The following is a 10,976-nucleotide window of genomic DNA, read 5'->3' on the forward strand; positions in this document are numbered from 1 at the left end:
TTTTCTTTACAATCTTTGCTTTTTCTTTTCTTCTTCTTCTTCTTTTTTTTTTTTTGCATTTTCCAAATTTCTACAATGTTCTAATATTTTCATTATTGTTGTCTTTGCTTGTGCTCCCCCCTGCCCCACACATGCTATGTTTCCCACATCTTTGCCTCATGAATGTGACTCATTCTTCAAGATCTAGGTTGAGTTACCCCCATCCACCCAAGGAGAGTTAGGTGTCTCTTCCCAAGGTCACCATGACCCTCTGAACACTGCTTTTCAGGTATTCCAGTGACAACCTCTGGAACTACCAGCCCTCTGACTCCAAAGCCTCATCTAGTCAATTTCAGTCTCATCTACCCCAGCAGTAGTGTTTTAGGGGCCATGTCCAAGGTTCCTTTGCAGCCCCAGTGCCAAATCCAAAGCTTGGTACATGGTAGGAACTCAACAGCTATAGTATCAAGGAGAGAATGGCTGTATCGCTGGGTGTGTGGGTCTGACCCATGCTGTCTGCCAGACCATCCACAGGTCATTCAAGCTCTCAGCTTTTTCATCAATGAGGTACTGATAAAAACACTCAGTTCAAAGGATGGTCATGAGGATTAAATGAGATGATCTCAGTAAAGTCTTTTGTGCAATACCTAACACAAAGTTAGCCCTCAATAAATGATAGTAATCAATAGTAAGTCCAAAATTGAGTAATTAATAGTTGTAATAGCAGTGGTATAATAGATAGATAATGAAATATGGGTGAATGGATAGATGGGTGGATGCTTCTGCTTTTGCGCTTATACTTGACTTGGAATGACTGCCCTGTTCTGAACTCTGCCTTCACATTCTCCTTTTGGCTACAGACCACCTAGAGCCCCTTCTGTCTCTAGCCTTTACCTTAGGTACCTTTTGGAGGGTTTCAAGCCTATCTTCTTCTCCTTCTTCTTCTTCTTTTTTTTTTTTTCAAGCCTATCTTCTTAATTCACTCCTGCAATGGGCTTGGGGTGACATCCAGAGATTTATCGAATACAAGACTGACATCTGCATCATACACAGTCGTGCTATTTTTGCTCTTCCCATTCATTTTCTCTCATCCACACATCAATAACTAGTCATTTATGTGGCATTTAATGGTTCATAAATGTTATGAACCTTTCTACAGCACTAACTGGGAGGGATACAGTGAAAAGAGTTTATTTGATATTTTACATCTAATTTCTCCACGTTGTCCTTGTGTTTCCCACTGGTGGTTTGCATATTTAGATCCAGCACCCGGGGCTTTGCCAAGCAAATTGTTATTGATGTGTGGAGTTAAAAAGGCAGGAACAAGAGGTTTCTTACTGTGCTAACTGGTAACTCGGCATGCCTTAGAATAAATCACGCCTGGAGCTGCCGAGCCATCCTGGCTTTCTGCTTGCTGATCTGTGACAGAAGCTTGGGCCTCTCCCTCTGCACGCCTGATTCCCAGTCCACTGGCTGCAGAGCCTTTCTGGCTTCTGCTCATGGGCAGAAGGATGAGCAGTAGCACATGGCCTCTGCCTCTGATGTGTCCGATGGTCCCCTTCCTGGCTGGTAGGCTGAGCTGTGGCAAAGGCTGATGTGCCTTCTAGGGCTGGTTACCCTTGCCCTGGACCCTAAGACACAGGCCAAGAAACATAGGCAGAAGCCAAGCTTGTCCTCACAGCCTTTGGTATCATTCCTGTTTCCAGAGCAGAAGGTTAAAGCAGGAAAAAAGTCAAGCACCAGGAAGCCTATAGAAGTTGGTGGAAAGACATACTCGTGCACACATACAAATTAAGATGTCATTAAAATCGTGTTTTTGAAAATATTTAACAAGGGAGAATGCACATGATACAGTGTTAGGTGAAAAAAGAAAGATAAGGAACATATATACAAGCTTCTCTGTGTATATGGGCATATGCAAATGATTAGAAAAAAGACTGGAAGAAAACAAAAATAATAATTCTCTCGAATTGGTTGTACCACATGCAAATTTTATATCTTGATTGAAGACATCTTCTTCTAAGATATCTTCATGATGTCCCTTTGTAGTCTTCAAATTTTTACAACGTTCTCACATATTTGTTTTAATTATTATTGCTTAAGGCAAAGTAGTAAGACAAGAGACAGAATGTGAGATGATGGAAGGCAGAAGATTTTAAGCAAGTTGCAACGGATAAGAATCCAACTCAAACTGGCTTTAGAAAAGTAAAGGAAATATATTGGGTCACTGCTGAGGATCCAGGAGTCCTGGGTTCGGACGTGGCTGGATCTCCAAGGGCTCCACAGTGTCCTGGGGGCTGGTGTCTCCCTCCCCTTTCTCCTCTTTGGTCAACACTACTAGAGGAAGCAGAGTAAAACGGTTGAGAGCATGGGCTCAGGAGCCAGGTACCTGGCTTCAAGTCATGCCTCCTGACTTATTAGCTTTTTTAATTTTTTTTTAAATTTTATTTATTTATTTGAGAGAGAGAGAATGAGAGACAGAGAGCATGAGAGGGAGGAGGGTCAGAGGGAGAAGCAGACTCCCTGCCGAGCAGGGAGCCCGATGCGGGACTCGATCCCGGGACTCCAGGATCATGACCTGAGCCGAAGGCAGTCGCCCAACCAACTGAGCCACCCAGGCGCCCTTATTAGCTTTTTTAACCTTCAGTTACTTAATCTCTCAGTGTCAGTTTCCTCATCTGTGAAGTAAAGATAATAATAGCAATAATAATTGCAACATGATAATAACAATCATAAGTATAAGCTCCTTAAAGATTAAATGAGTTAATACATGTAAAGTATTGAGAACAGCTGGTTGCATGTGGGTAGCACTCAGTAAATCTTGTCCTTCACCACCACCATCACCATTATTACCATTATCACCTCCACCACTATCACTTGTCTTGATTGACTACATTTTGCAGATATGATCTCACCAGTGGCATAATGGCTACCAGCAGCCACATATCGACATCCTCCCAGCTTAGCAACCTCAGAGGAAAGAGGATTTCTCTTTTCCTGTGTTCAATTATCAATCCCAGGGGCTCTGATTGGCCTGGCCTGGTTCCATGCCCAGATGTGAGCCAGTCACTGTGGCCCAGGAAGTGGGGGACACATGGGTTGACCAGTCTGGGTCACAGATAGTTCCTATGGTGGGGCTGGGACACCGTGATTGACAGTATTACCAGGACGTCAGAAAAGGAAAGAGGAGTTTCCCTGGGGGTGCGGAGTGAGGGGTAGGGGAAGAGATTGGGAATAGGCAACCAAAAAATCATTGCTACCAAAGAAGGCTTTTCTCAAAATGAATCTTTAAACCTGTTGTTGTCACAGAAACCAGTGACTGAATCCTTGCAGCATGGTCTCAACTTGGTTCCATAGGCCCATAACTTGCAGCAGATAAGTGGACTCTATCCCAAGATGGATTATGAAATACAGGCTAGGGTGGAATGGACAGATATGTGAAATACTATCCACCCCACACTGTGCCCAGTAGGAAGATGGGCACATGGCATCTAGATACCTGCAAAGGATACGGGCTCTTGTTTATAGAGTAAAGGTGTTACAGGTCCGAGTGAGGGACACCAGTCAGTAAGCCTCTGCTACCACCCGGACAAAGGATTTCCGTGATCTGAACCAAAGGAAGTGGGAAGATATGAGAAGATAGGGAGTAAACTCAATAGGACTTAGGAGTGGGTAATGAGAAGAGAGAGGAGTCAAGATGGTGCCCATAGTTTCCTCTTAGGTCAACTGGGGGAGTGGGCATCATCTAATGAGATGGAAAGACCTGAGGAAGAACAGATTAGGGACAGTGGGAGTTGGAGGAGAGGTGAAGCCACTCAGGCCATCCAGCATCGTGTGTCATCTTATGTCCTTTTCCCAGGTGACCTCGGTCGCAGCTCTGCTCAAAAACTGTTAAATGAATCCTGGCAATTTCTTCGTGGAAGACTGAAAACAACTGTTTTGTAAGCAAAACATGCTTGCTCTGGCTTTAAGACCACTGAGCATTTTTAAAGTGCATTTGCTGGTGAGTCAGTAACAAAGACCCTGGGCCTTATAATGCATTTGCAACATTTCCAAACTCAGAAGAAAACCTGCACAGTGTTTTAGTGATCAACATGATTGGCTGAAACAACCAATTTGTCATGGAATAATCTGTGTAAATTACCGCAGCAACAATATTTTCTATCATCTGCCTGGTTTAGTAGAGAGCATTTTCTTCTATTATTTAATCCTTTAGGCCTCAGGGAATTGTTTTACAGTGATCTAATACAGCAGAAGCCAGCTTTATTTACAAGACTCATTAGAAATGATAACGCCTTGCTCTCTCCTGACTTAGAGGCTAAAATAATAGGTGAAGGAAGCGAATCTGGAGATGCTTGAAAAGATCGGAGAACAAGGGAGTCCACATATAGCACTGAAATAATTCGCATTCCCATGGCCTTTTAAGATTTGTGTGCTAATTTCAAAGATAGGCATTAAAAAAAAAAAGATCCCAAAATATAGTCTAAGTTAGCAGGTCTTATCTCCATAGGTCTCAGGCCCCATAGGACTCATAAAACTTAGGAAACTTACCCCAGAAGAATCCACATGCATGTGCGTATGTGCACACCTATGTCATATACAACATAGCAAGGACTCATGGCTTGCCTGAAGTCCACCTGTGGGCTCTAGGTTAAGGACACCTCCTGGGAATTTTCATGGCCTCTCATCTGCATTGTCCTCTACTTTAATTTTGGGGAATGAAGACAATGAACAATGTGGTTCTACTTGGGGTGTGCATAATATACACTTCCTGATAGTCTGAAGATTGGTATGCAGCAGCCTAAATCACCAGAACACAACTGAGAACCCAGAAGGAAGCAAAATGTGAGGGGGCAGGAAAACCTCACACTAAATCTGAAGCACTCTACTCAAAGAGAGTCACTCCGTTGCCCTCCAGTAACCCATGAACTCTTGTTTTTCACAAAATTCTGAGAAGCTCAGCTATCTGTTTCCCTAGCCTCCAACAAATGGAAGATGGAAGATGGGCTACCACAGACAGGCACAATGATCAACCTCAAGAACTCAGCTTACTGAGAACCTGACGGCGAGGCAAAAGGGAGGAAAATTCCTCAACGTGTTTCTCGAGGACTTGATTTAAGCTGGGATTTGAGCTAAGCACTATGAATAAAGATGAATAGTTTCAGTTTGATTTAGGAATTGGGGATTGGTGAGAAGGAAACAAATAATCACAATGCACTATGGTAAATGTTTCAGTCAAGATATGTGCCAGTTGCTAGTTTGAGAACAAGGGGAAAGTATCATGCTCTGCCTTTGGAGCTAAGGCAGACTTTAGAATGAAGGGAGCACCTGAGTTGGATCTTCACTCAGGATGAATAAGAGTTGGGCACCTGGGTGGCTCAGTTGGTTAAGCGACTGCCTTCGGCTCAGGTCATGATCTCAGGGTCCTGGGATCGAGTCCCGCATCGGGCTCCCTGCTCCTTGGGAGCCTGCTTCTCCCTCTGCCCCTCTCTCACTCTCTGTCTCTCATGAATAAAAAAAAAAAAAAAAAAAAAAAAAAAGGATGAGCAAGAGTTAAGGTATTGATAGGAATAAATGGATTTCAGACCAAGACATGGAGTTGTGTATGGACGGGTGTTTTATGGGCAGGTGTGAATAGATAAGTGTACATGGGTGAGTGTGTGTGGACAGGTGTGGATAGACGGCTGTAGAGGGGCAGACGTGGTTGAGCAGATGTGAAGGAGCAGGTGTGAATAGCAGGTGTGAATGGGTTGGAGTCGATGGGTAAACGTGGATGGGCAGTAGTGAATGGGTAACAGGAATGGCAGAAGCCTTGCTCACAAAGGAGATCAGTGTCACTCTCTAGCAGTCACTGAATGCCATGACTTGGGGTTTGGACTTTTCCCAGTAGGCAATGAGGAGCCAAACAGAGGGTTTTCTCACAAGGTAGGAGCTTGAAGGAATCAGATTCGGTATATGAAAGATAACTCCAGGAGCAATTTGGAGGAGGGACTACAGCTGGTATTGACCTGACTAGCAAAGAGAGCAATTAGGAAACTGTTACTTGATTAGGAAACTAATAGCTTGATTGAAAGTTGCTGAGGACCTGAGCCAAGGCAGCGTTGGCAAAGACACATAGAGGACGTGTGTGTGCACATGCATAAGAGGGAGAGAGAGGGAAAGAGACAGAAAGACATTGTATGTGTGTGTGGGAGTGTTGTATACATATGTGTGTTGATTGAAGTATTTTTATGAACTAAGATCTTGAGGCCTTAGTGAGGTGTTGAGAAAGAGGAGGAAGAGGAAGGAAGCAGGAACGTGGTAACTCAATGATTCTGTTGTATGTACAACACAATCTTTATATCTCCCCCCAACCTCACAAATGCAGATCCTTGTCAGTTCAGAAGATATGGTTATTTGGGTGGGGCAATCTCAAGTTTGCCTTTGAAATATCTGGGAAAAGTGTGGTTACCAGATGCTAAACCATGGGTTTCCCATATCAGAATCTCCTAAAATTTTCATTAAAAATAGGATTCCTAGGATCTTAGCCCAGACCTACCAAATCATTCTGGGTGGGAACCCAGGGAATCTGTAGTTTTAACCAGCTGGTCAGATGACTCTGCTGGGAAGCTGTTGACTGAGAACCACCACTTTAAACAACTATCAGTCAACTTGAAGAAGGTTGTATAAATGTTCAGAAAAGGAAACCATTCAAACAGCGCACATGCTACTTATATTTTCTTTATATAAAGGGATGTAAGGCTCTTCATTTGCTACCCTTTTGTGGGGGATCATCTGAGAGTAGCTGCATATGCTTCAGAATAATTCATGGCATTTCTTTAAGCATATTCCTTAATTAAGTCTCTTCAGTAATTTACCCTCAGCCTAGTGCTTTGATAAATATGAATGAGTAACAGGCCAAACTGAAGCTAAGCAGCCTGCATAAAATCACCAGCTATGGGGCCCCTTTCCTTTCCTCTTTGCCTCCCATCCTAGGTGAGCTCATCCAGTCCCAGTGCTTAAATACAGTCTGTATGCTGATGACTCACAAATTTTTATCTTCAGCCGAGGCCTCTCATCTGTACTTCGGGGTCATATATCCAACTATCTCCCTGTCATCTTTACTTGCAGTCTCACACAAATATCAATTTTAAGGAGGATAAAAAGTACCGAATTCTTAAATCATTCCACCCAGACTCCTCTCCCAACCTCAGTCTTCTCCACCTCAACAAGGTATCACCATTCCCCCAGTCCCTCCAGCCAGAATGCTGGGTGGGATCCTTCTTGACCACTCTCTCTTCTACCTCCTCTACCACTTCATTTATTTCTAAACCCTGTCAATTTGTATTCCAAATCTGCCCATGAGTCTCCACCTCCACTGATGTGACCTTGATCCAAGCTGCCTCTCAATCTACCACCTCTTGCTTTATCGAACCCGAGCAGGGATGGTTTCTTCTTCAGGCCCCTCTGACCAGTGGAGCCAGAGGGCTCTTTAAAAATGACAGCACATCACCCCCCTGCTTAAAACCCTCCAGGGGCTTCCCAGGGCACTTAGATTCATATCCACATCCCTTTCCAAGGTCGGAATGGTAAGGGTCAGAGTGAAATGGCCTTCACTCTTCTGGTAACTTGTCCAGGCCTCGTGTCTCCATCATCACTGTCCAGTCAAACAGACCTTCCTCCAGATACTTGGACACACCTAACTCCTCCCTACTGTGGGGCCACTACTCCTGTTCCTCCCCCTGCGTGGAGCTCCTCACAGGCTAACTTCTCCTCCAGGTCTGAGCTCAAGCTCTTTCTTGAGAGGCCTCCCCTGATCATCAAAGCCCGAGTCGGCACACATTTTCCTTCAGGAGCCAGATAATAAATAATTTAGGCTGTGCAGGACATACAGTCTCTGTCACAACGACTCAGCTCTGCTTTTGAAGCAAAAGAATCCACAGACAAAACGCAAATGAACAGGTGTGGCTGTGTTCCAAGAAAAATCTATTCACAACAATAGGCAACAGGCAAATTTGGTCCCTCAGCTGTGGTTTGCTGAACCCTGGCCTCATCCAAAGTAAGACTGTTCCATTATTCCTTCTCAGAGCTTCTAATTCTTAAATACGTCGGCACTGCCTGTCTGTCCCACTAGTCTGTTAGCTCCAGAAGGGCAGGGAACTAGGACTCTTACATATTTGCCATAGAAGGTGCAGTGCCTGGGAGAGCGCTTCGCTTGCCGCAGTGAGGCTCTGGAAACATCGCTTGGATAAAGGAAGGAAGGAGGGCGAGATGAGGAGGGAAGGGAGAATTTCTCTTTGAAACCCAGGTTGTTTTTGCAAAAACGCAGCAGCCGCGACCAGCCCATGTCTTTTTAACTCCTGCTCTTTGTCAGCAGAGTTCCACGGTGAATCACTTCTTCATTTATTGCTCTGTTCGTTCCTTCATTCCTTCAGTGATGCGGTGTTTCTGAAAGTCCGGGCAGGCAGGCTGAGGGCTCTTCCAGGTCTCTGCCCCCAGAGGCCTTCTTCCTGGCTTTTCTGCTGGGAGGCCGGTGGAAGATTCGAGCTTTGTGAAGTGATATTGAGAGGCGCGAGCAATTAGCAAAGAAGGCCAGCAGAGATGCCTCTTGGGCTGCGGGGAGTCCTGCCCTCTCCTTCCTGACTCATTGCTGGGAGACAGCCCTCCACAGCATTCTGCACCATTTCTCCACTGTGACAGATGAAAGGGGGATAATCGGGTACCCCTAAAGTGTAGCACCAACATTCCTTTGAAAAGAGCTGCCTCCCCGCAGAGGCACACCCCACTCCTTCCTCCACCCCCAGGTCCCTCTCCCTTCCCCACCTCCTCCAGGCTGGCTGGAGCACCAGTGAGCAGGCTGAGCGCTGGGCAGTCATTAAAGGCAGTCAACTAAAGAGCTCTTCACCAGGCAGGATTATGTCTAATAGACAGCAAGAGTATTCCTGCTGGCTCTGTTAAGTTTCATCAAAACTGTGCCTAATTAAAATCTTCAATTTAATTATGCTCTTCTGCATTACAAATTTTGATCAAATGGGTTTAATTTGGTGCAAGGAGAGATGCTCCTTTCGCACGCATGGTAAACCCATCCTGAGGCTAGGCTCTGTGTCTGGAAGCCTCTCAGGATCCTCTTGTACCATCCACATCGCCCCCATGCTCCTCCCCAGGTTGGGTGAATCGCCAGAGGCTCAGAGAATTGGTGGTTGCTGCTCTGCCCACATCTGCAAGAACTGTCCGAAAGCCACACCGAAGCTGACGGCTGCCTTCCCCCACCTCCTCCCCACTCCCAGCCTCCCTTTCCCCCTCTGCTTTGGAAACACCCCCACCTTGGGGAAGATCGCACCCAATCTGTCAGTAAAATATGCCGTGGGACTGAAACTCCGGCAATCTGCTTCCAGTCTGGAGAGAAATCTCAGCCTGTTAGTGGCCCTGTCGATAACTTCCGAGAGTCCTTGGTTCACAGAGCCCCAGTGCCCACAGTGCCCTGATGGCCCAGCCCCAGGCATTCTCCCCATCCTTCCACTCACGGTCAATAGCACTGCTAAGACCCAGGTTCCCAACACTTCGTTCTCCCTTCTGAGGTCCTCACTCCATCCAGTAAGGCCCCAAGACCCGATGTCACCCAGGCAATCCCCTCGGCTATATACCCTTCCAGCAACCGGACCTTTCCTGATGATCTCACCCTCATCAAAACTTCCCTGCCTGGGGTCCCACTCCCTCCCATGCTTGTCCTGTTTATTGCCAGCCAATCTCATGATCTCATTCTTGCCAAAAAAAAAAAAAGAGAGAGAGAGAAGAAAGAAAACACTTTGCTCCTTGCTGAATGCCTTGCTTTTCAAGCTGAAGTGTGAGCTCCCTTTTATGTGGGTATGCCTGGGATAATTTGTCCTATGTGAAGCCACAGGCTGGATGCTGCCTGTCATCCAGCAGAGTCTGTTTTACTCAAAAGTAATTTAAAATCTTATTTGTGTATCGTGGAGTGGAATGGAAAATTCACATGATGTTTTAAGACAGGAAATGTTTAAAATGTTTAAAAATTGAAAGGTAAGCCCCTGGGGCTGTAGCCTCAGACCTCTTGGGTCTCAGCCAGGTCTCTCCAACTTGGGTAAAGACGTCCAAGTAGGCCTGGCGATGTGTTACTCACCCTGGCAAATGCATACCCCTTCCTTGGACTTCTGGCACCAGAAGACTTCTATTTAGAGTGTGGTCATTCCCTCTGGAAAGGATGCTTGCATTTCCTTCTGCCCGGGCCTCTCTCCTCGACTCCATTCCCAAACTGCCAGCAGATTCATTGGACATTTTCATTTGTGTGGCGTACCAAGGCCTTGAAGTTAACTTATCTGCAACTGCAAGCCTACCATGTCTCACCATTACCAGCAAACCTGCTCTCCCTGTCATCCTCCAGCCTCTCCTAATGGTGCTCCAGGTTCCCCAGGCACGGGGTTTAAAAGCACAGGAGAAAAAAATAGTAATAATAGTAAAAATTAAAAAATAAAAGTGCAGGAGACATCCTCAACAGTGGCCATCAATTAAGTAAACAAACAAATACATAAGGGTTGCTTTTAGTGTTATTATTTCAAAACTCTCACATAGGTCTTTACTTGTTTTTTAACAGTAACTGATTGACTAGATCTTAGCTTTTTTTTTTTTTTTTTTTAACAAATATGCTTTTGGTTATTGATTCTATTTGAGCACACACTCCATAACAGTTGAGGACTAGTTGTTTCAACCCCATGTAATAATCGTCTATCCCTTAAGCAAGGCCATCTCTAACTGCTGCCAGCATGTAGTGTGGACTTAGCAAATATTATAGGCATTTGTAGAATCAATAATACATCAGAACATGGTAAAGGATGTTCGTGGATGATATACAATTAATGGTCAAGTGAGTAAGGACAGTAGGCTGCAAGCGGTCAGGAGAGAGCCATCTTCTGTGTGGGTGAGACAAAGAGTCTAGGGAGATTTAGGGAGGTGCCCAGGAGACTCTGAGGTCAGCTTGTGAGATGGGCAAACCAGCTTCC

This window comes from Mirounga angustirostris, unplaced genomic scaffold (assembly GCF_029215605.1).
Source record: "Mirounga angustirostris isolate CCGP_5_RB_7025 unplaced genomic scaffold, mMirAng1.0.hap1 SCAF_7, whole genome shotgun sequence".
NCBI lineage: Eukaryota > Metazoa > Chordata > Mammalia > Carnivora > Phocidae > Mirounga > Mirounga angustirostris.